Source organism: Triticum urartu, chromosome 7 (genome assembly GCF_003073215.2).
Source record: "Triticum urartu cultivar G1812 chromosome 7, Tu2.1, whole genome shotgun sequence".
Classification (NCBI taxonomy): domain Eukaryota; kingdom Viridiplantae; phylum Streptophyta; class Magnoliopsida; order Poales; family Poaceae; genus Triticum; species Triticum urartu.
This window is the reverse complement of record NC_053028.1, coordinates 336,081,672-336,101,549: the sequence shown is the minus strand read 5'-3', so window position 1 is coordinate 336,101,549 and position 19,878 is coordinate 336,081,672. Positions and strand designations below refer to the sequence as shown.

The 19,878-nt window shown below is 46.3% G+C and overlaps 1 long non-coding RNA gene across 1 annotated transcript; it reads right to left on the bottom strand.

The window, feature by feature from the left end:
- Positions 1-9,997: 9,997 nt before the first annotated feature.
- Positions 9,998-13,609, bottom strand: LOC125519888. Its single transcript, XR_007288358.1, has 3 exons — positions 13,542-13,609; positions 11,500-11,503; positions 9,998-10,053 (listed from the first exon to the last, which is right to left on the bottom strand). It is a non-coding gene; the product is annotated as an uncharacterized LOC125519888 (long non-coding RNA).
- Positions 13,610-19,878: the final 6,269 nt, after the last annotated feature.

Sequence of the window (19,878 nt, the reverse complement as noted above, 5' to 3'; positions counted from 1 at the left end):
GTATAGGGAGTGTGCGATGATGATCATATCAATCTCGGAACCACTTCCAACACACATCGTCACTTCACCCTTAACTAGTCTCTGTTTATTCTGCAACTCCCGTTTCGAGTTACTAATCTTAGCAACTGAACTAGTATCAAATACTGAGGGGTTGCTATAAACACTAGTAAAGTACACATCAATAACATGTATATCAAATATACTTATGTTCACTTTGCCATCCTTCTTATCTGCCAATCACTTGGGGTAGTTCCGCTTCCAGTGACCAGTCCCTTTGCAGTAGAAACACTTAGTCTCAGGCTTAGGACCAGACTTGGGCTTCTTCACTTGAGCAGCAACTTGCTTGCTGTTCTTCTTGAAGTACCCCTTCTTCCCTCTGCCGTTTTCTTGAAACTAGTAGTCTTGTCTACCATAACACTTGATGTTTTTCTCGATTTCTACCTTCGTCAATTTCCGCATTATGAAGAGCTTGGGAATCATTTCCGTCATCCCTTGCATATCATAGTTCATCACAAAGTTCTACTAACTTGGTGATGGTGACTAGAGAATTCTGTCAATCACTATCTTATCTGGAAGATTAACTCCCACTTGATTCAAGCGATTGTTGTACTCAGACAATCTGGGCACATGCTCACTAGTTGAGCGATTCTCCTCCATCTTTTAGCTATAGAACTTGTTGGAGACTTTCATATCTCTCAACTCAGGTATTTACTTGAAATATTAACTTCAACTCCTGGAACATCTCATATGCTCCATGACGTTCAAAACGTCTTTGAAGTCCCGATTCTAAGCCATTAAGCATGGTGCACTAAACTATCAAGTAGTCATCATATTGAGCTAGCCAAACGTTCATAACGTCTGCATCTGCTCCTGCAATAGGTCTGTCACCTAGCGGTGCATCAAGGACATAATTCTTCTGTGCAGCAATGAGGATAAACCTCAGATCACGGATCCAATCCGCATCTTTGCTACTAACATCTTTCAACACAATTTTCTCTAGGAACATATCAAAATAAACACAGGGAAGCAACAACGCGAGCTATTGATCTACAACATGATTTGCAAAATACTGCCAGGACTAAGTTCATGATAAATTTAAGTTCAATTTAATCATATTACTCAAGAACTCCCACTTAGATAGACATCCCTCTAATCCTCTAAGTGATTACGTGATCCAAATCAACTAAACCATGTCCGATCATCACGTGAGATGGAGTAGTTTCATTGGTGAACATCACTATGTTGATCATATCTACTATATGATTCACGCTCGACCTTTCGGTCTCCGTGTTCCGAGGCCATATCTGTATATGCTTGGCTCGTCAAGTATAACCTGAGTACTCCGCATGTGCAACTGTTTTGCACCCGTTGTATTTGAACGTAGAACCTATCACACCCGATCATCACGTGGTGTCTCAGCACGAAGAACTTTCGCAACGGTGCATACTCAGGGAGAACACTTCTTGATAATTTTGTGAGAGACCATCTTATAATGCTACCGTCAATCAAAGCATGATAAGATGCATAAAAGGATAAACATCACATGCAATCAATATAAGTGATATGATATGGCCATCATCATCTTGTGCTTGTGATCTCCATCTCCGAAGCACCGTAGTGATCACCATCGTCACCGGCACGACACCTTGATCTCCATCGTAGCATCATTGTCGGCTCGCCAATCTTATGCTTCCACGACTATCACTACCGTTTAGTAATAAAGTAAAGCATTACATTGCGATTGCATTGCATTGCATACAATAAAACGACAACCATAAGGCTCCTGCCAGTTGCCGATAACTCGGTTACAAAACATGATCATCTCATACAATAAAATTTATCATCATGCCTTGACCATATCACATCACAACATGCCCTGCAAAAACAAGTTAGACGTCCTCTACTTTGTTGTTGCAAGTTTTACGTGGGTGCTACGGGCTTAAGCAAGAACCAATCTCACCTACGCATCAAAACCACAACGATAGTTTGTCAAATAGACTCCGTTTTAACCTTCGCAAGGACCGGGCGTAGCCATACTCGGTTCAACTAAAGTTGGAGAGACAGTCGCCCGCAAGCCACCTATGTGCAAAGCACGTCGGGGGAACCGGTCTCGCGTAAGCGTAGGCGTAATGTTGGTCCGGGTCGTCTCGTCCAACAATGCCGCCGAACCAAAGTATGACATGCTGGTAGGCAGTATGACTTATATCGCCCACAACTCACTTGTGTTCTACTCGTGCATATAACATCAACATAAATAACCTAGGCTCGGATGCCACTGTTGGGTTTCATAGTAATTTCAAAAGAAAATTTCCTACGCACGCAAGATCATGTGATGCATAGCAACGAGAGGGGAGAGTGTTGTCTACGTACCCACGCAGACCGACTGCGGAAGCGTTGACGCAACGTAGAGGAAGTAGTCGTACGTCTTCCCGATCCGACCGATCAAGCACCGAAACTACGGCACCTCCGAGTTCGAGCACACGTTCAGCTCGATGACGATCCCCGGACTCCGATCCAGCAAAGTGTCGGGGAAGAGTTCCGTCAGCACGACGGCGTGGTGACGATCTTGATGTACTACAGCAGCAGGGCTTCGCCTAAACTCCGCTACAGTATTATCGAGGATTATGGTGGCTGGGGGCACCGCACACGACTAAGGAATAGATCACGTCGATCAACTTGTGTGTTCTAGGGTGCCTCTGCCTCAGTATATAAAGGACTAGAGGGGGGAGGCTGGCCGGCCAAGGTGTGGCGCGCCAGGAGAGTCCTACTCCCTCTGGGAGTAGGATTCCCCCCCCCCCCAATCCTAGTTGGAATAGGATTCATGGAGGGGGAAAAGAGAGAGAGGGGGCCGGCCACCTCTCCTAGTCCTAATAGGACTAGGGGAAGGGGGAGGCGCGTAGCCCATGTAGGGCTGCCTCTTCTCTTTTCCACTAAGGCCCATCATGGCCCATTTAGCTCCCGGGGGGTTCCGGTAACCTTCCCGGCACTCCGGTAAAATCCCGATTTCACCCGGAACACTTCCAATATCCAAACATAGGCTTCCAATATATCAATCTTTATGTCTCGACCATTTCGAGACTCCTCGTCATGTCCGTGATCATATCCGGGACTCCGAACAACCTTCGGTACATCAAAATGCATAAACTCATAACATAACTGTCATCGTAACCTTAAGCGTGCGGACCCTACGGGTTCGAGAACAATGTAGACATGACCGAGACACGTCTCCGGTCAATAACCAATAGCGGGACCTGGATGTCCATATTGGCTCCTACATATTCTACGAAGATCTTTATCGGTCAGACCGCATAACAACATACGTTGTTCCCTTTGTCATCGGTATGTTACTTGCCCGAGATTTCGATCGTCGGTTATCCAATACCTAGTTCAATCTCGTTACCGGCAAGTCTCTTTACTCGTTCCGTAATACATCATCTCGCAACTAACTCATTAGTTGCAATGCTTGCAAGGCTTATGTGATGTGCATTACCGAGAGGGCCCAGAGATACCTCTCCGACAATCGGAGTGACAAATCCTAATCTCGAAATACGCCAACCCAACATCTACCTTTGGAGACACCTGTAATGCTCCTTTATAATCACCCAGTTACGTTGTGACATTTGGTAGCACCCAAAGTGTTCCTCCGGCAAACGGGAGTTGCATAATCTCATAGTCATAGGAACATGTATAAGTCATGAAGAAAGCAATAGCAACATACTAAACGATCGGGTGCTAAGCTAATGGAATGGGTCATGTCAATCAGATCATTCAACTAATGATATGACCTCGTTAATCAAATAACAACTCTTTGTATATGGTTAGGAAACATAACCATCTTTGATTAACGAGCTAGTCAAGTAGAGGCATACTAGTGACACTCTGTTTGTCTATGTATTCACACATGTATTATGTTTCCGGTTAATACAATTCTAGCATGAATAATAAACATTTATCATGATATAAAGAAATAAATAATAACTTTATTATTGCCTCTAGGGCATATTTCCTTCACCATCTCTAATTTTCAAAATAAATTTCTCTTTTGTGTGCTCGTACCGCTTGCGAGGCGGTGAGGGGTGGCCAATATTTTTCATGATAGATGTGTTATTCTCATGATGAGTGTTTTTTCACTTGTCATTGCACGAGAGTAAGGCAAAGGTATTAGGGATGCGCAATCCCAAAATGAAAGAATTTACTTTATGTTGTCAAATAATATATTTCTTGGGAAGTGTTGGTATGGAGGGCACCCGTGGATACGGTTAGCCATGGAAAGTGAAAGTATGGTGGAAAAAGGAATAAACTTTATTTTCTGTTTGGGAACCACCTTATCTAGCATGGAAAGTGTTGGGAGCTCTAAGTCATTTTCGTTGGTGGGAAAAGTATGCCTCTCAAAATGTTTTTATCTCTCAATTTTCACTTTGAGCTCTGGCACCTATATAAATCTGTACTTCCCTCTATGAAGGGCCTTTCTTTTACTTTATGCAATTTTTATTTTTAATTTGGGTCTCCATCTTATCTTATAAAGCACCAACTAGGGGGCACTCTGACCTTACTTGAGCATTGCGTGTAGTTAATATGCGAGTGTGTTTCATGAACGAATCAATGATTGAGCATGATGGGCTAGGGATAACTTATTTTAGCATTGATATTTTGAAAGACATGGTTGCTTGTTGGTATGCTTGAGTATTAAAGTCCTCATGTCAAAACTAGACTATTGCTTTGAACCATATAAAAGTCCAAATGTCCATGCTAGAAAGAAAAGAATATGAGATGATATGATAGGTAGCATTCCACAACAAAAAATCTGTTTTAAATTGCTACTTTATCATGATAAGTTTTATGAGAAAGAGTGTCTGTTATGATGCTAGGAAAAGTAATTGAAATTATCATTGATCAAACTTATGCACTTTGCTAGCATTCACGCTTCATAAATTATTTCCTTTATCATTTACTTACTTGAGGACGAGTAGGAATTAAGCTTGGGGATGCTGATAAGTCTCCAATGTATCTATAATTTATGTAGTATTCATGCCATGTTTACAAAAAAATTATATGGTTTTGGTATGATTTGCATGGAACTAACTCGGACTGACGTTGTTTTCAGCAGAACTACCATGGTGTTGTTTTTTGTGCAGAAATGAAAGTTCTCCAAATGAGCTGAAACTTTTTGATGATTTTTTTGGAACACAAGAGACCCCTGAAGCTTCATGGGAGGGCCAGAAGAGCCATGAGGAGGGCACAACCCACCAGGGCGCGCCTGGTGGGCCTGGCTTGCCCTGGTGGGTTGTGCTCACCTCGAGGCCCATCTTTGCGCGAAACCGACGCCAAAAAATCCTATAAATAGAGAAACCATTAGAAATAACCCTAGATCAGAAGTTCCGCCGCCGCAAGGCTCTTTAGCCACCGAAAACCAATCTAGACACTTTCTGGCACCCTACCGGAGGGGGGAATCATCTCCGGTGGCCATCTTCATCATCAGGGCGGCCACCACGATGAGGAGGGAGTAGTCCACCCTCGGGGCTGAGGTTTTTTATCAGTAGCTACGTGTTTAATCTCTCTCTCCCTCATGTTCTTGAGATGTCACGATCTTGATGTATCGCGGGCTTTGTTAATATAGTCGGATCATATGGTGCTTTCTCCTCTCTATCTTGTTGTGATGAATTGAGTTTTTCCCTTTGAGATTTCATTGTTATTGGATTGAATAGTTTTATGGATTTGAGAACACTTGATATATGTCTTGCAATTGAATACACGTGGTGACAATGGGGTATCATGTTGATTCACTTGATATATGTTTTGGCACTCAACTCGCGGATTCTCGAGGTGACATTGGGGTAATCTATGCATAGCGGTTGATGCACGTTCTTGTCTTTGTTTCTCCGGTAGAAATCTTGGGGCACTCTTTGAAGTTCTTTGTGTTGGATTGAGTATTCTGAATATGAATTTCCTTTGGTGTTATTTTAGTACGAACTCTAGGATAGATCGAACAGAAAGAATAGCTTTGTGTTATTTTAGTACGAACTCTTGAATAGATTGAATGGAAATAATAGCTTTGAGGTGGTTTCATACCCTACAAACAATTTATTCTTATGTTCTCCACTAGATAGGAACTTTGGAGTGATTCTTCATCACACTTTGAGGGGTGGTTATATGATCCAATTATATTAGCACTGTTGAGAGATTGCACTAGCGAGAGTACGGACCCTAGGCCTTGTTTTCAAGCATTGCAATACCGTTTTTGTGACCGTTTACTATTTTCTATCTTGCTGTTTTTATTTATTCAAATTATAAAAATATATTTCAACCATCCATATTACACTTTATCACCATCTATTCGCCGAACTAGTGCACCTATACAATTTGCCATTGTATTAGGTGTGTTGGGGACACAAGAGATTTCTTGTGTTTGGTTGCAGGGTTGTTTGAGAGAGACCATCTTCATCCTACACCTCCCACGGATTGATAAACCTTAGGTCATCCACTTGAGGGAAAATTCCTACTGTCCTGCAAAACTCTGCGCTTGGAGGCCCAACACGTGTCTACAAGAATAAAGTTGCGTAGTAGACATCAGTAGACCATCCCGAAGGTCTTGCTTGGCTCAAACACTAATTAAAACACCAAAACACAATTATTACAGAGTTAATAATGTGTATTTATTGCAAAACAGAACCAAAAACCAAAAACATGAAAATAAAATTGGGTTGCCTCCCAACAAGCGCTATTGTTTAATGCCCTGAGCTAGGCATAAAACTTACATCTAGGTATTGTCATGTAATTCCTTCTTAATCAAATCTTCCAAAACTTTTCTTAGCAAATCTCTCTTTTCTTTTCTTTCCCTTCTAGTAGGTGAACTTAGTTCATGAAAAGGGCTTTGATTAGTGATTTTGACATTCATAAACCCATAATCTGGATCATCACCATATATATCATCATATAAAACACGTATCTCATTTTTAACGGGTTCCCTAGTCATCTCTTCCAACCAACCATCATTAAATCCTACATAATTTCCCCTTGTAAACCAATCAAATTTATTATAAGTCTCAAGGTACATGGTTTGAGTAATTTCTATGTAGGGAACTCTCCTCCTAAGATTGTCACTCTGAGATTGATAATCTCTAGATTCCAAACTACGCAAAATTTCTTTATCATGGAGAATTTCTTCAATTGGAGGATGTTCAATATCTTCATTATAGAAAGCAAATATGTCCCTAGCTTCTTGTATTATAAAATCAAATTCCTGCATGAGGATGATAGTGGCAATCTTTTTAGGTTTAGGATGATTCATATTGTGGAGTTCATAAAACACCTTTTGCAAAGCGGGAATGATGTGCACAAATTTTGTTTCTAGTTTTTCAATAAGCATGACAATGGCATCTGCATAACAATTTGTATCAAGAAGAATAGATCTCTTACTAATACGCATAGTTCCATTACAATCAAAGAATTCTTTAATAACACCTTCCCCAATAATATTACCATCTCCCAAATGAAAAGTTTGTGCTTTATAATTAGGAGGATTTTCAGTTTCATGGTCTGAAGAGCAAGACCCAATTTTTCCCTCAAGATTAATACTAGCAAGATCCTCAAAATTTTTGATGATAACCTCCTTAGATTCAGACATGGTAGCAAGAAACCAATCTAAGAAACCAAAAGACGAATGGAAGAAGGGCGAATAAAAAGGCAAATCCGATGTAGGGTAGAACCCTAGATGCCCGATCTTTCACGAAAGGAGAGGATCCCGTGAAGAACACGAGGAACGTGAGGGGAAAACACAGGGGAACACGGGGAAAACACGGGAGAAATCTCTCAAACCAACAAGATCCAGTTACACATGTGCTAGATCCATGAACCACAATGAGGTACAAGATCCACGATCAACAAGGGACGATACAGGTAGTACGTTCTTCTCCATGAGGAGGTCTTGAGGGGTTTTACCGTTAGGGGTCTTGAATCCACTTGGGGGATCTTCTCTGTAAGGCCGTGAAATCCTAAGGAGAAGGGGATCAAGTGGAGAGCAAAGCTTCTCAATGAGCTACTACTTTGCTAACCCTAAAACATAGCTAGGAGAAGAGTATATATAATCTAGGGGGAAAGGGTACACGAGCCTTGGCCCAAGTCACTGCTCACTGATACGTCCATTTTGCATCATGCTTTTATATCAATATTTATTGCATTATGGGCTGTTATTACACATAATGTCACAATACTTATGCGTATTCTCTCTTATTTTACAAGGTTGGCATGAAGAGGGAGAATGCTGGCAGCTGGAATTCTGGGCTGGAGAAGGAGCCAATATTAGAGACCTATTCTGCACAACTCCAAAAGTCCTGAAACTTCACGGGAGAATGTTTTGGAATATATAAAAAATACTGGCGGAAGAATTTACCAGAGAGGGCCCACACCCTGGCCACGAGGGTGGGGGGCACGCCCTACCCCCTGGGCGCGCCCCCTGTCTCGTGGGCCCCCTGGCAGGCCTCCGGTGCCCATCTTCTGCTATATGAAGTCTTTCGTCCGAGAAAAATTCATAAGCAAGCTTACGGGACGAAACTCCGCCGCCACGAGACGGAACCTTGGCAGAACCAATCTAGGGCTCCGACGGAGCTGTTCTGCCGGGGAAACATCCCCCGGGAGGGGGAAATCATCACCATCGTCATCACCATCGATCCTCTCATTGGGAGGCGGTCAATCTCCATCAACATCTTCACCAGAACCATCTCATCTCAAACACTAGTTCATCTCTTGTATCCAATCTTTATCCCAAAACCTCAGATTGGCACCTGTGGGTTGCTAGTAGTGTTGAATACTCCTTGTAGTTGATGCTAGTTGGTTTACTTGGTGGAAGATCATATGTTCAGATCCTTTATGCATATTAATACCCCTCTGATTATGAACATGAATATGATTTGTGAGTAGTTACGTTTGTTCCTGAGGACAAGGGAGAAGTCTTGCTATAAGTAGTCATGTGAATTTGGTATTCATTTGATATTTTGATGAGATGTATGTTGTCTTTCCTCTAGTGGTGTCATGTGAACGTCGACTACATGACACTTCACCATTGTTTGGGCCTAGAGGAAGGCATTGGAAAGTAATAAGTAGATGATGGGTTGCTAGAGTGACAGAAGCTTAAACCCTAGTTTATGAGTTGTTTCGTAAGGGGCTGGTTTGGATCCATATGTTTCATGCTATGGTAAGGTTTACCTTAATACTTCTTTTGTAGTTGCGGATGCTTGCAGGAGAGGTTAATCATAAGTGGGATTCTTGTCCAAGGAAGGGCAGTACCCAAGCACCGGTCCACCCACATATCTAATTATCAAAGTACCGAACGCGAATCATATCAACATGATGAGAAGTAGCTTGACGATAATTCCCATGTGTCCTCGGGAGCGCTTTCCTTTATATAAGAGTTTGTTCAGGCTTGTCCTTTGCTACAAAAAGGATTGGGCCATCCTGCTACACCTTATTTACTTTTATTACTTGTTACCCGTTACCAATTATCTTATCACAAAACTACCTGTTACCGATAATTTCAGTGGTTGCAGAGAATACCTTACTAAAAACTTCTTATCATTTCCTTCTGCTCCTCGTTGGGTTCGACACTCTTACTTATCGAAAGGACTATGATAGATCCCCTATACTTGTGGGTCATCATGCACAGGCAGGTCCGGAAGTTCCGGGTAGTTTCCGACCTAACCAGAAAGTTGGCACGGTGGGAGCTAAGCTAACATCCGAGGGTCAGGAGTTCCGAGCAGGCCGGAAGGTCCAGGCCAGGTTCCGGGCTAACCCAAGAGTTGACGCGCTGTGACGCCCTTGATTCAATCGTACACTAATCATACACGCAAATGTGTACGATCAAGATCAAGGACTCACGGGAAGATATCACAACACAATGCTAGACAAAAATTAAAATAATACAAGCTTTATATTACATGCCAGGGGCCTCGAGGGTTCGAATACATAAGCTCGAATACACAAGAGTCAGCGGAAGCATCAATATCTGAGTACAGACATAAGTTAAGCAAGTTTGCCTTAAGAAGGCTAGCACAAAAGCATCTATGATCGAAAAGGAAAGGCCTCCTGCCTGGGAGCCTCCTAACTACTTCAAGTCGTCAACGGCCATCACGTAGTAGTAGGCATACTTGGGGTAGCAGTAGTCATCAGTGGTGTCATCTCGCTCCTGGGATCCATCATCTGGTTGCAACAATCGGGTATGGGGAAAAGAGGTAGCAAAGAAACCGTGAGTACTCATCCAAACTACTCGCAAGACTTACATCAGATCTAAACTAAGTATGCATATGTATCAAAGGAAATGGGATGTATCTGTGGACTAAACTGCAGAATGCCAGAAAGAAGGGGAAAGCCTAGCCTATCGAATACTAGCATCTTCAAGCATCTTCAAGCATCTTGCAGGATATAGAAGAGTATAGATCAACATAATGTAAAGTAGTAGTGTTATCAACCTCGACCAGAGATCCTTTCTCGACTCCCTGCGAGAAAGCAATCCCAGAGCCATACTATCCATTTCTCAACACAATCCATTTCTCATCTCAAGTAACCAATCCTAGTTGTATTGATTGGGATACAACTCCAAGTGTCCGTTACCATAGGACAGGCTATCGATAGATGTTTTCTTCCCTGCAGGGGTGCACCAACTTACCCATCACGCTCGATTAACTCCGGCCGGACACACTTTCCTGGGTCATGCCCGGCCTCGGCCAAACAATACGCCGCAACCCGACTTAGGCTTAATAGAGAGGTCAGCATGTCGGACTAATCCTATGCCCCCAGGGGTCATGGGCCATTTTCCCGGGAACACCTGCATGTTGCGTACGCGGCTGGTGAGCAGACCTAGCTACCTCCTTCAAAAAGGCAGGAGCTTACCAGTCCAACCCGGCGCGCGCCGCTCAGTCGCTGACGTCTATTAAACTTCGGCTGATGCATACGACGCAGAACGCCCATACTATGCCCACGTGATGGTTAGTGCTATCAGGCCAAAGGCCCCTCGGATCAAATATCCAAATCGTAGTGGATTAGGAACGCGCGGTAACAAGCAGAGACTCACGAAAGATGTGACCTCGTCGCCCCGTCTCAAGGACTTGCGGCAAGGGCTAAGAATGCCCGGCCACGCCTCGTAAGTATCTCGCGGCCACCTTCCAGGTCAACCCGACTCCACATCACTCGCAATTAAGCTCGCGCGGGTACCCCTCAGGGCCGACCCGTCTTTAGTAACATAAGGGGTTGCACGACAGAGCCGTATCGGAAGTGGTTAAGGAGGAAATCACCCGCGATGACCACGACCGAATAGCTACACTACAGAGGTCTCATTAGGAGTGATGTAAGAGGTTCCACCCTCGGCACTCGATGGTAACTCTACAGAGTCGTACAACTAAGGGGGGTGATGTGCGGTGTCGGGGCCTGGACATCGATCACGTTGATCGAGTCATCGAACATAAAGCGGGGCAACTAGGACAAGGTCGGGGTCACTGATGGATCACTAACCAACCTATACTAAGAAGTTTAGGATAAGCAGGTAAGGTATGAAAGCAGGTAACAACAACAGTCTATGCATCAGAGTAGGATCATACAGAAAGCAGTAGCAGTTCTAATGCAAGCATGAGAGGGAAAGAAATGAGTGATATCGAAATGCTCAAGGGGGTTTTCTTGCCTGGTTGCTCTGGCAAGGAGGGGTCATTGTCGACGTAGTTGATCACAGGGGTAACATTGGTCTCGAGGTCTACTGGATAGAAGAGGGGGAAGAAATAGTAAATATAAAGCAACATAGCACCACAAAGCATAACATGGCAATAAGATGTGCCGGGTGTGACCTAACATATGGCTACACGATAAAGATGAAGGGGGAAACAGCCGGGAATGTTTTCCCGGTTCCGGACCTGTGTCAGACAGATGACTGGAGGGGGAAAGTTCCATGTTCAGATAGTTAGAGGCATCTGACAGGTATGTGGGTAGTGTATTCGGGTTCCTCTCGTCGTTCTAAGCAACTTTCATATATAAAGTTTTTTGATCCGAGCTACGGTTAACTTTTTATGATTTGTCAAAGTTTTAAACATATTCTGGAATTATTTAAAATAACATAAAAGAAAATATGACATCAGCATGACGTGTTGATGACGTCAGCAGTCAACAGACTCGCTGACGAGGTCAAACCTGACCTGTGGGTCCAGTGGGACCCACATGTCAGCCTTTGTTAGTCTAACAGTGCATTAAACTAACAAATCTAGGTTAATTAGCTACTAGACCCCACCTGTCAGCGACCCATTAGTTTAGCTAATTATGTATTTTAGGAAAAAAAATTAATTAGGTTAATTATGTGGGGGCGCGTGTCAGTGGCTAATTAACCAATTAGATTAGGTTTTAACTAAAACCGAGTTAATTAACTTAAGTAAACAAGAGGGACCCACTGGTCAGTGGCTGCGGCGCCAAGTCAGCACAGTTGATCGGGGTCAACGGGTCAGTTGGGGTCCCTGGGACCCACCGGGCAGTGGCCCTGGGGGTGGCCCCCAGTCGGCCATGTCGGCGCGGCCGGCGTTCAGCCGTCGGCGACACAGAGAGGCGGTGGAGGCGCTCGGGAGGCCGGATTTCGCCTATAGGGGGCCAAAACGGACGAGGCCGACACCGTTTGAACGGGAGCGTCGAGCCGCAACTAACCGCGGTGGTGGCCGGCCCCGGGGCGGCCATAAACGGCTTCGGTGTGGAGCACGGGCGGTGGTGGCCTTCAGGCGCTCGACGACGATGGGGCTTCGGGACACGGCTTGCCACGCGGAGCGGCTGGTGCTCGCGCGCATCCATTGCCGCAGTCGATAGTAGGCGGGAGGTGACGAGCTCACCGGAGACGAGCTCGCGGCGGTGGACAAAGCACTGGCCCATCGAGGACGGCGCCAGGGGAAGCGGGAGGAGTAGCGGGCGCGTGCAGTGGGTGCAGGCGGAGGTGCTGAGCACGATGAGGTGGTCGTCTGCGAGCTTTGCGAGTCGTGGCCACGGCGGCGAGCACCACTGTGGCGACGAGCTCGTGCACGACGGCGGGAATCAACTACGGGGGGAGAAGAGAGGCGCGAGGAGAGGGGAAAGGTGCCGGAGCTCACCGGGAAGGCACAAGGAGGCCCGGCGACAACTTAGTAGCAGCAGGGGGTGGCCGGAGTGGACGGCGACGGCGACGACCGAAGCGGAGGAAGGTGGCAATCCGGTGAGGCAGAGGGGCTCCGAGGTCCGTGGCGTGGTCTCGGTCATCGTGGTCAAGGACGAGGGGGGTCTCCTAGACGCAGGCGGACAGAGGACAGCTGCTGGTGGCCACGTGCACGGTGAGGCCATGGCGACGGCTACGCCTGGGCCGGCGCAGCGCGGCAGATCTGGGGGAGGGGGAAGAGAGAGGAGTGGGAAGCCAGGAGGGCGAGTGGGTGGAAGAGAGCAGGGAGGAGCTCGAGGGGGCGTGGCTGTCGCCCTTATCCCCTCGTAGCGGCGCTGGCGAGGTGGTGTGGCGGGGACGCGCGGGAGGAGCCCCGGTCGGCTAGCACAAAAGCATCTACGATCGAAAAGGCAAGGCCTCCTGCCTGGGAGCCTCCTAACTACTCCAAGTCGTCAACGACCATCACGTAGTAGTAGGCATCGTCGGGGTAGCAGTAGTCATCAGTGTTGTCGTCTGGCTCCTGGGATCCGTCATCTGGTCGCAACAATCGGGTATGGGGAAAAGAGGTAGCAAAACAACCGTGAGTACTCATCCAAACTACTCACAAGACTTACATCAGATCTAAACTAAGTATGCATCTGTATCAAAGGAAATGGGATGTATCTGTGGACTAAACTGCAGAATGCCAGAAAGAAGGGGAAAGCCTAGCCTATCGAAGACTAGCATCTTCAAGCATCTTGCAGCATATAGAAGAGTATAGATCAACATAATGTGAAGTAGTAGTGTTATCAGCCTCGGCCAGAGATACTTTCTCGACTCCCTACGAGAAAGAATCCCAGAGCCATACTATCCATTTGTCATATCCATTTCTCATCACAATCCATTTCTCATCTCAAGTAACCAATTCTAGTTGTATCGATCGGGATACAACTCCAAGTGTCTGTTACCGTAGGATAGGCTATCGATAGATGTTTTCTTCTCTGTAAGGGTGCACCAACTTACCCATCACGCTCGATTAACTCCGGCCGGACACACTTTCCTGGGTCATGCCCGGCCTCGGCCAAACAATACGCCGCAACTCGACTTAGGCTTAATAGAGAGGTCAGCACGTCGGACTAATCCTATGCCCCCAGGGGTCATGGGCCATCTCCCCGGGAACACCTGCATGTTGCGTACGCGGCTGGTGAGCAGACCTAGCTACCTCCTTCAAAAAGGCAGGAGCTTACCAGTCCAACCCGGTGCGCGCCGCTCAGTCGCTGACGTCTATTAAACTTCGGCTCATGCACACGACGCAGAACGCCCATACTATGCCCACGTGATGGTTAGTGCTATCAGGCCAGAGGCCCCTCGGATGAAATATCCAAATCATAGTGGATTAGGAACGCGCGGTAACAAGCAGAGACTCATGAAAGATGTGAACCCGTCGCCCCGTCTCGAGGACTTGCGGCAAGGGCTAAGAATGCCCGGTCACGCCTCATAAGTATCTCGCGGGCACCTTCCAGGTCAACCCGACTCCACATCACTCGCAATTAAGCTCGCGTGGGTACCCCTCAGGGCCGACCCGTCTTTAGTAACATGGTTCAGTGTAAAGTCATAGTAACCATAGTAACTGTGTGTCTAACACCAAGGGGAAAAACCCGAGGAATCACCCGCGGTGAATTCCACTTGATGTAATCATCAAGGTTAACGTAAGAGGATCCACCCTCGAGGTTCACACTTGAGGGGTTGCACGACAGAGCCGTATCGGAAGTGGTTAAGGAGGAAATCACCCTCGATGACCATGACCGAATAGCTACACTACAGAGGTCTCATCAGGAGTGATGTAAGAGGTTCCACCCTCGGCACTCGATGGTAACTCTACAGAGTCGTATAACAAAGGGGGGGTGCTGTGCGATGTTGGGGCCTGGATGTCAATCATGTTGATCGAGTCATCGAACATAAAGCGGGGCAACTGGGACAAGGTGGGGGGTCACTGATGGATCACTAACCAACCTATACTAAGAAGTTTAGGATAAGCAGGTAAGGTATGAAAGCAGGTAACATGTAACACCCCGGATGTAACTTTCCCAATTTGTACTCCAACTCTTGCTGTTTCCGGCGTTAAGTTATTTTATTTTCTCGGGTTCGGGTTTTTGCCTCCGTGTGTTGTTGTCATTGTCATGCATCTCATATCATGTCATCATGTGCATTCCATTTGCATATGTGTTCATCTCATGCATTCGACCATTTTCCCCGTTGTCCGTTTTGCATTCCGGCGCTTCGTTCTCCTCTGGTGGTCATTTCTACCTTTCTTTCGTGTGTGGGGATTAAACTTTTCCGGATTGTCCCGAGACTTGCCAAGCGGCCTTGGTTTACTACCAGTAGACCGCCTGTCAAGTTTCGTACCATTTGGACTTCGTTTGATACTCCAACGGTTAACCGAGGGACCGAAAAGGCCTCGTGTGTGTTGCAGCCCAACACCCCTCCAATTTGGCCCAAAACCCACCAAAACCTGCTCCATCATCAAGAGCGTTCGATCACGATCGCGTGGCCGAAAACCGCACCTCACTTGGACTCTCCTAGCGCTCTCTATGCCTATATATAGACCCCTTCCCCGAAATCCGGATCCCCCTCGTCCCTAACCCTAAAATCCCAGATCCGCCACCGCCGGACACGTCCGGACGACGCCGGACACGTCCGACCTGCACCCGCCGCCGCCATGTGGCGCTCCGCCACTCGTCCGCCGCCTCGCCCCACATCCCCGCCAGCCTGCGAGGCCCGGGCCGGGCCCTCCCATCGCCCGACCGGGCCCGAGCCGCCATCCGCCGCCCGCCGCCCTTTTCCTCCAAGTCCGGCGCCGTGCTCCGCCCGGCCGGACCGCGCCGCCATCGCCAGCGTCCGCCTCCGCCGCGGGACGCCGCGCCACCGCGCCATCGCGCCCGGGCCCGCGCCCCTCGCCGCCCTCGGTTCCCGCGCCCGGCCGCGCCTCCCCGGTTCTCCAAGTCCGGCCACCACCTCCGTCCACTCCGGCGAAGATCCGGCCACCGTCCTCGCCATCCTCGGCTTCCGCGCCGCCGTGCTATAGTGTTTTTTGCCGGATCCAGATCCGGTGAACAGTAAACCCTAGGTCGTTTTTTTCTCCTAAGTCCCAGATTCTCAGATCCATGTGCTCATGTTCGTAGCCTCGTAACTTTGCATCCGTAGCTCCGATTCATGCATATAGCATATCAAAATGTTCATCTCAGAGAGTACATCATTTGATTCCATTGCATCATTTTCATTTGAGTTCATATTGATGCCCGAAATGCTGTTAGAAAAGGGCTACTTGAGATAATTGTCAGATCTGCTACTCCGTTTAGCCTTTTTGTCATTTTTGCCGTGATTAATGTGTGCATGATATGCCCATGAGCTCTACATATGTTTTGTTAAGGTTTTTGTCCTCTTTCCAGAGGTGCAACCCATGTATTTTTGTGATGTGTGTGGTGACTAGCACAAGCTTGCAAAGTGGTGCACTTGGTAATCCTGTTTTCAGGGACTTAGCAATTCCACTAAGTCCTTGAGCTGTTTATTTCATATTGCCATATGTTCATGTTGTTTTCTAGTGATCCGTGCCTCTTTTGAGGATGATCAGTAAGGGTGTTTTGTTAATCTTGTAGTGCTCTATTCATCCATGTCTTTGTTTGCAATTATGGAGCACCCTAGCTTGAGTCAATCGAGCTCTACTTTTGCTACTTTGTGAATCTGGGCAGATTGTCAACTTGTTTGCAATTTTGCCGATGTTGTTGTAGTTGATCCGTGCATGCTATGCTATTGTTCTTGCCATGTATAGCTTTAATTTTGTGTGTTCTTGATGGATGTATGCTTAGATTTTCATGACTTGCACCGCAGTGAGTGCATCGAGCTCGTAAACATGCCTACTTGAGTTATGTTTCAGCATGTGCCAGTTTTCACTAAGTCTGAAAACTGATTATGTTTTTGCTATGTTCACATGATTGCAATTGTATTTTCTGACCCCTTTTGGCTCAAGGTCACTAAGGGACTTTTGTTAAGCTCTTTGAGTAGCTCCATGCCATGCTTTACTTTGCCATGTTCAGGTCCTGTAGCATGTAGTTTTGTTGCTCCGAAGAGCGCTACCTGATCTGAAATTCCAGACAAGTGTTAATTTCACTAAGTCTGAGATCTGTTTGCCATATGCATTTTTGCCATGCTTGTTTGAACCTGTTAATGGATGAATTGGCCATAGCTCAGTGCTAGACTTTTGTTAAGCATCTTGAATGCATCCCTGCCATGTATTTTTTTGCCATGTTTGGGTGCTGTAGCATGTTCATCTCATTGCATTTAGATGGCTACTCGCTGTAAACCGCAGACCGGTGTCATATTTGAATCGCTTGCCATTTCCAAACCGTAACTCCGATTCCGGCGTTCTTTATATCGTTTTCAAGCGATTTAGTCTCATCTTTCCAGTGGCACACTTGGATTTCAAAGTTGAGGCCAGGTTCTTGCATTTCCTGTCACATCTTGCATATGCATTCCGCATCACATCCCGCATAGCATATCATCTTTGCATCATTTTGTTTGTTCCTTGCACGTGGTTGATTGTGTCCTTGTTGCTTGTTTGTCTTGTTTGGGTAGAGCCGGGAGACGAGTTTGCTAACGAGGAGCCCGTTGAGTTTGCTTTCGAGGATCCAGTCAACTCTAACAACTGTGCAAGCAAGATGATCATACCCTCGAAATCACTACTATTTTTGCTATGCTAGTTTGCTCGCTCTTTTGCTATGCCAATGCTACGATGCCTACCACTTGCTTTCAAGCCTCCCAAATTGCCATGTCAAACCTCTAACCCACCATGTCCTAGCAAACCGTTGATTGGCTATGTTACCGCTTTGCTCAGCCCCTCTTATAGCGTTGCTAGTTGCAGGTGAAGATTGAAGGCCGTTCCTTGTTGGAACATTTATTTACTTGTTGGGATATCATTATATTTCCATGTTATCTTAATGCATCTATATACTTGGTAAAGGGTGGAAGGCTCGGCCTCTCGCCTAGTGTTTTGTTCCACTCTTGCCGCCCTAGTTTCCGTCATATCGGTGTTATGTTCCCAGATTTTTCGTTCCTTACGCGGTTGGGTTATAATGGGAACCCCTTGATAGTTCGCCTTGATTAAAGCTTTTCCAGCAATGCCCCACCTTGGTTTTACCTTTTGCCACCTAGCCTCTTTTTCCCTTGGGTTTCCGGAGCCCGAGGGTCATCTTATTTTAGCCCCCCTGGGCCAGTGCTCCTCTGAGTGTTGGTCCAAACTAGAGTCCTGTGCAGCGCCCCCTCGGGGAAACTCGAGGTTTGGTTTTAGTTGTACGGAGCGCTCATCTGAGTGTGCCTTGAGAACGAGATATGTGCAGCTCCTATTGGGATTTGTCGGCACATTCAGGCGGTGTTGCTGGTCTTGTTTTAACCTGTCGAACTGTCTTGAAGAACCGAGATACCGAGTCTGATCGGAACGTCTTGGGAGGAGGTCTATTCCTTCGCTGACCGTGAGAGCTTGTCATGGGCTAAGTTGGGACTTTCCTGCAGGGATTTGAACTTTCGAAAGCCGTGCCCGCGGTTATGGGCAGATGGGAATTTGTTAATGTTCGGTTGTAGATAACTTGAACCTTAACTTAATTAAAATGAATCAACTGAGTGTGTTACCGTGATGGCCTCTTCTCGGCGGATTCCGAGAAGTGGACACGGTGTTGGAGTAATGTTTGCGCAGGTTGCTCTCTAGTTTCTCGCTCGCGCTTTGCCTCCTCTTCTCGCTCTCTTTTGCGAATTAGTTAGCCACCATATTTGCTAGTCGCTTGCTGCAGCTCCACATATATTTACCTTGCCTTACCTATAAGCTTAAATAGTCTTGATCGCGAGGGTGCGAGATTGCTGAGTCCCTGTGGCTCACAGATTACTATTACACCAGATGTAGGGCCTGATGTTTCCGCTCCAGGTGACGCATTTGAGCTCAAGTGGGAGTTCGACGAGGACTTTCAACGTTACTACGTTTCCTTTCCTGATGATCAGTAGTGGTGCCCAGTTGGGGGTGATTGGGACCGTGTCGCATGTTGGTTATCTTTTATTTTGGCGCCGTAGTCGGGCCATGAGTGTTTGGATGTTGTAATGTTATTTATGTACTGGATTGACGTGGCGAGTGTAAGCCAACTATGTTATCTCCCCTTTTATTATCCTATTACATGGGATGTTGTGAAGATTGCCTAACTTGCGACATATACCTTCAATGCGATTATGTCTCTAAGTCGTGCCTCGACACGTGGGAGCTATAGTCGCATTGAGGGTGTTACAAGTTGGTAATCAGAGCCTTCCCCGACCTTAGGAGCCCCATTGCTTGATCGTATTTAGCGGCCGAGTTGTGTCTAGAAAAATGTTTTGAGTCGTTTAGGAATTATAAATATCGGAGAGTTTAGGAATTCTTTTTACTTCCCAGTCTCCTCATCGCTCTGGTAAGGCATCCTGACGTAGAGTTTTGAATCTTCTCTTCTCAAATTTCACTAAAAAATTTTAGGATCAGGCGGGTATCTTGGAATCATTCCGATGGTTTTATGATGAGAACATTGTCTTGGTGCCTCCTGTCAGGGGTTTTGTGGAAGTGTTCCGGGGAGTTGAGCTCTGAGGTGTTGTCATCATAATTTTATCGTTGCAGTTCTGGAATACCTGAGTTTAGTACGCCGACATCGAAAATCTCTTTTATGCAGTTCGTTGGTGAGATAACCTCGACG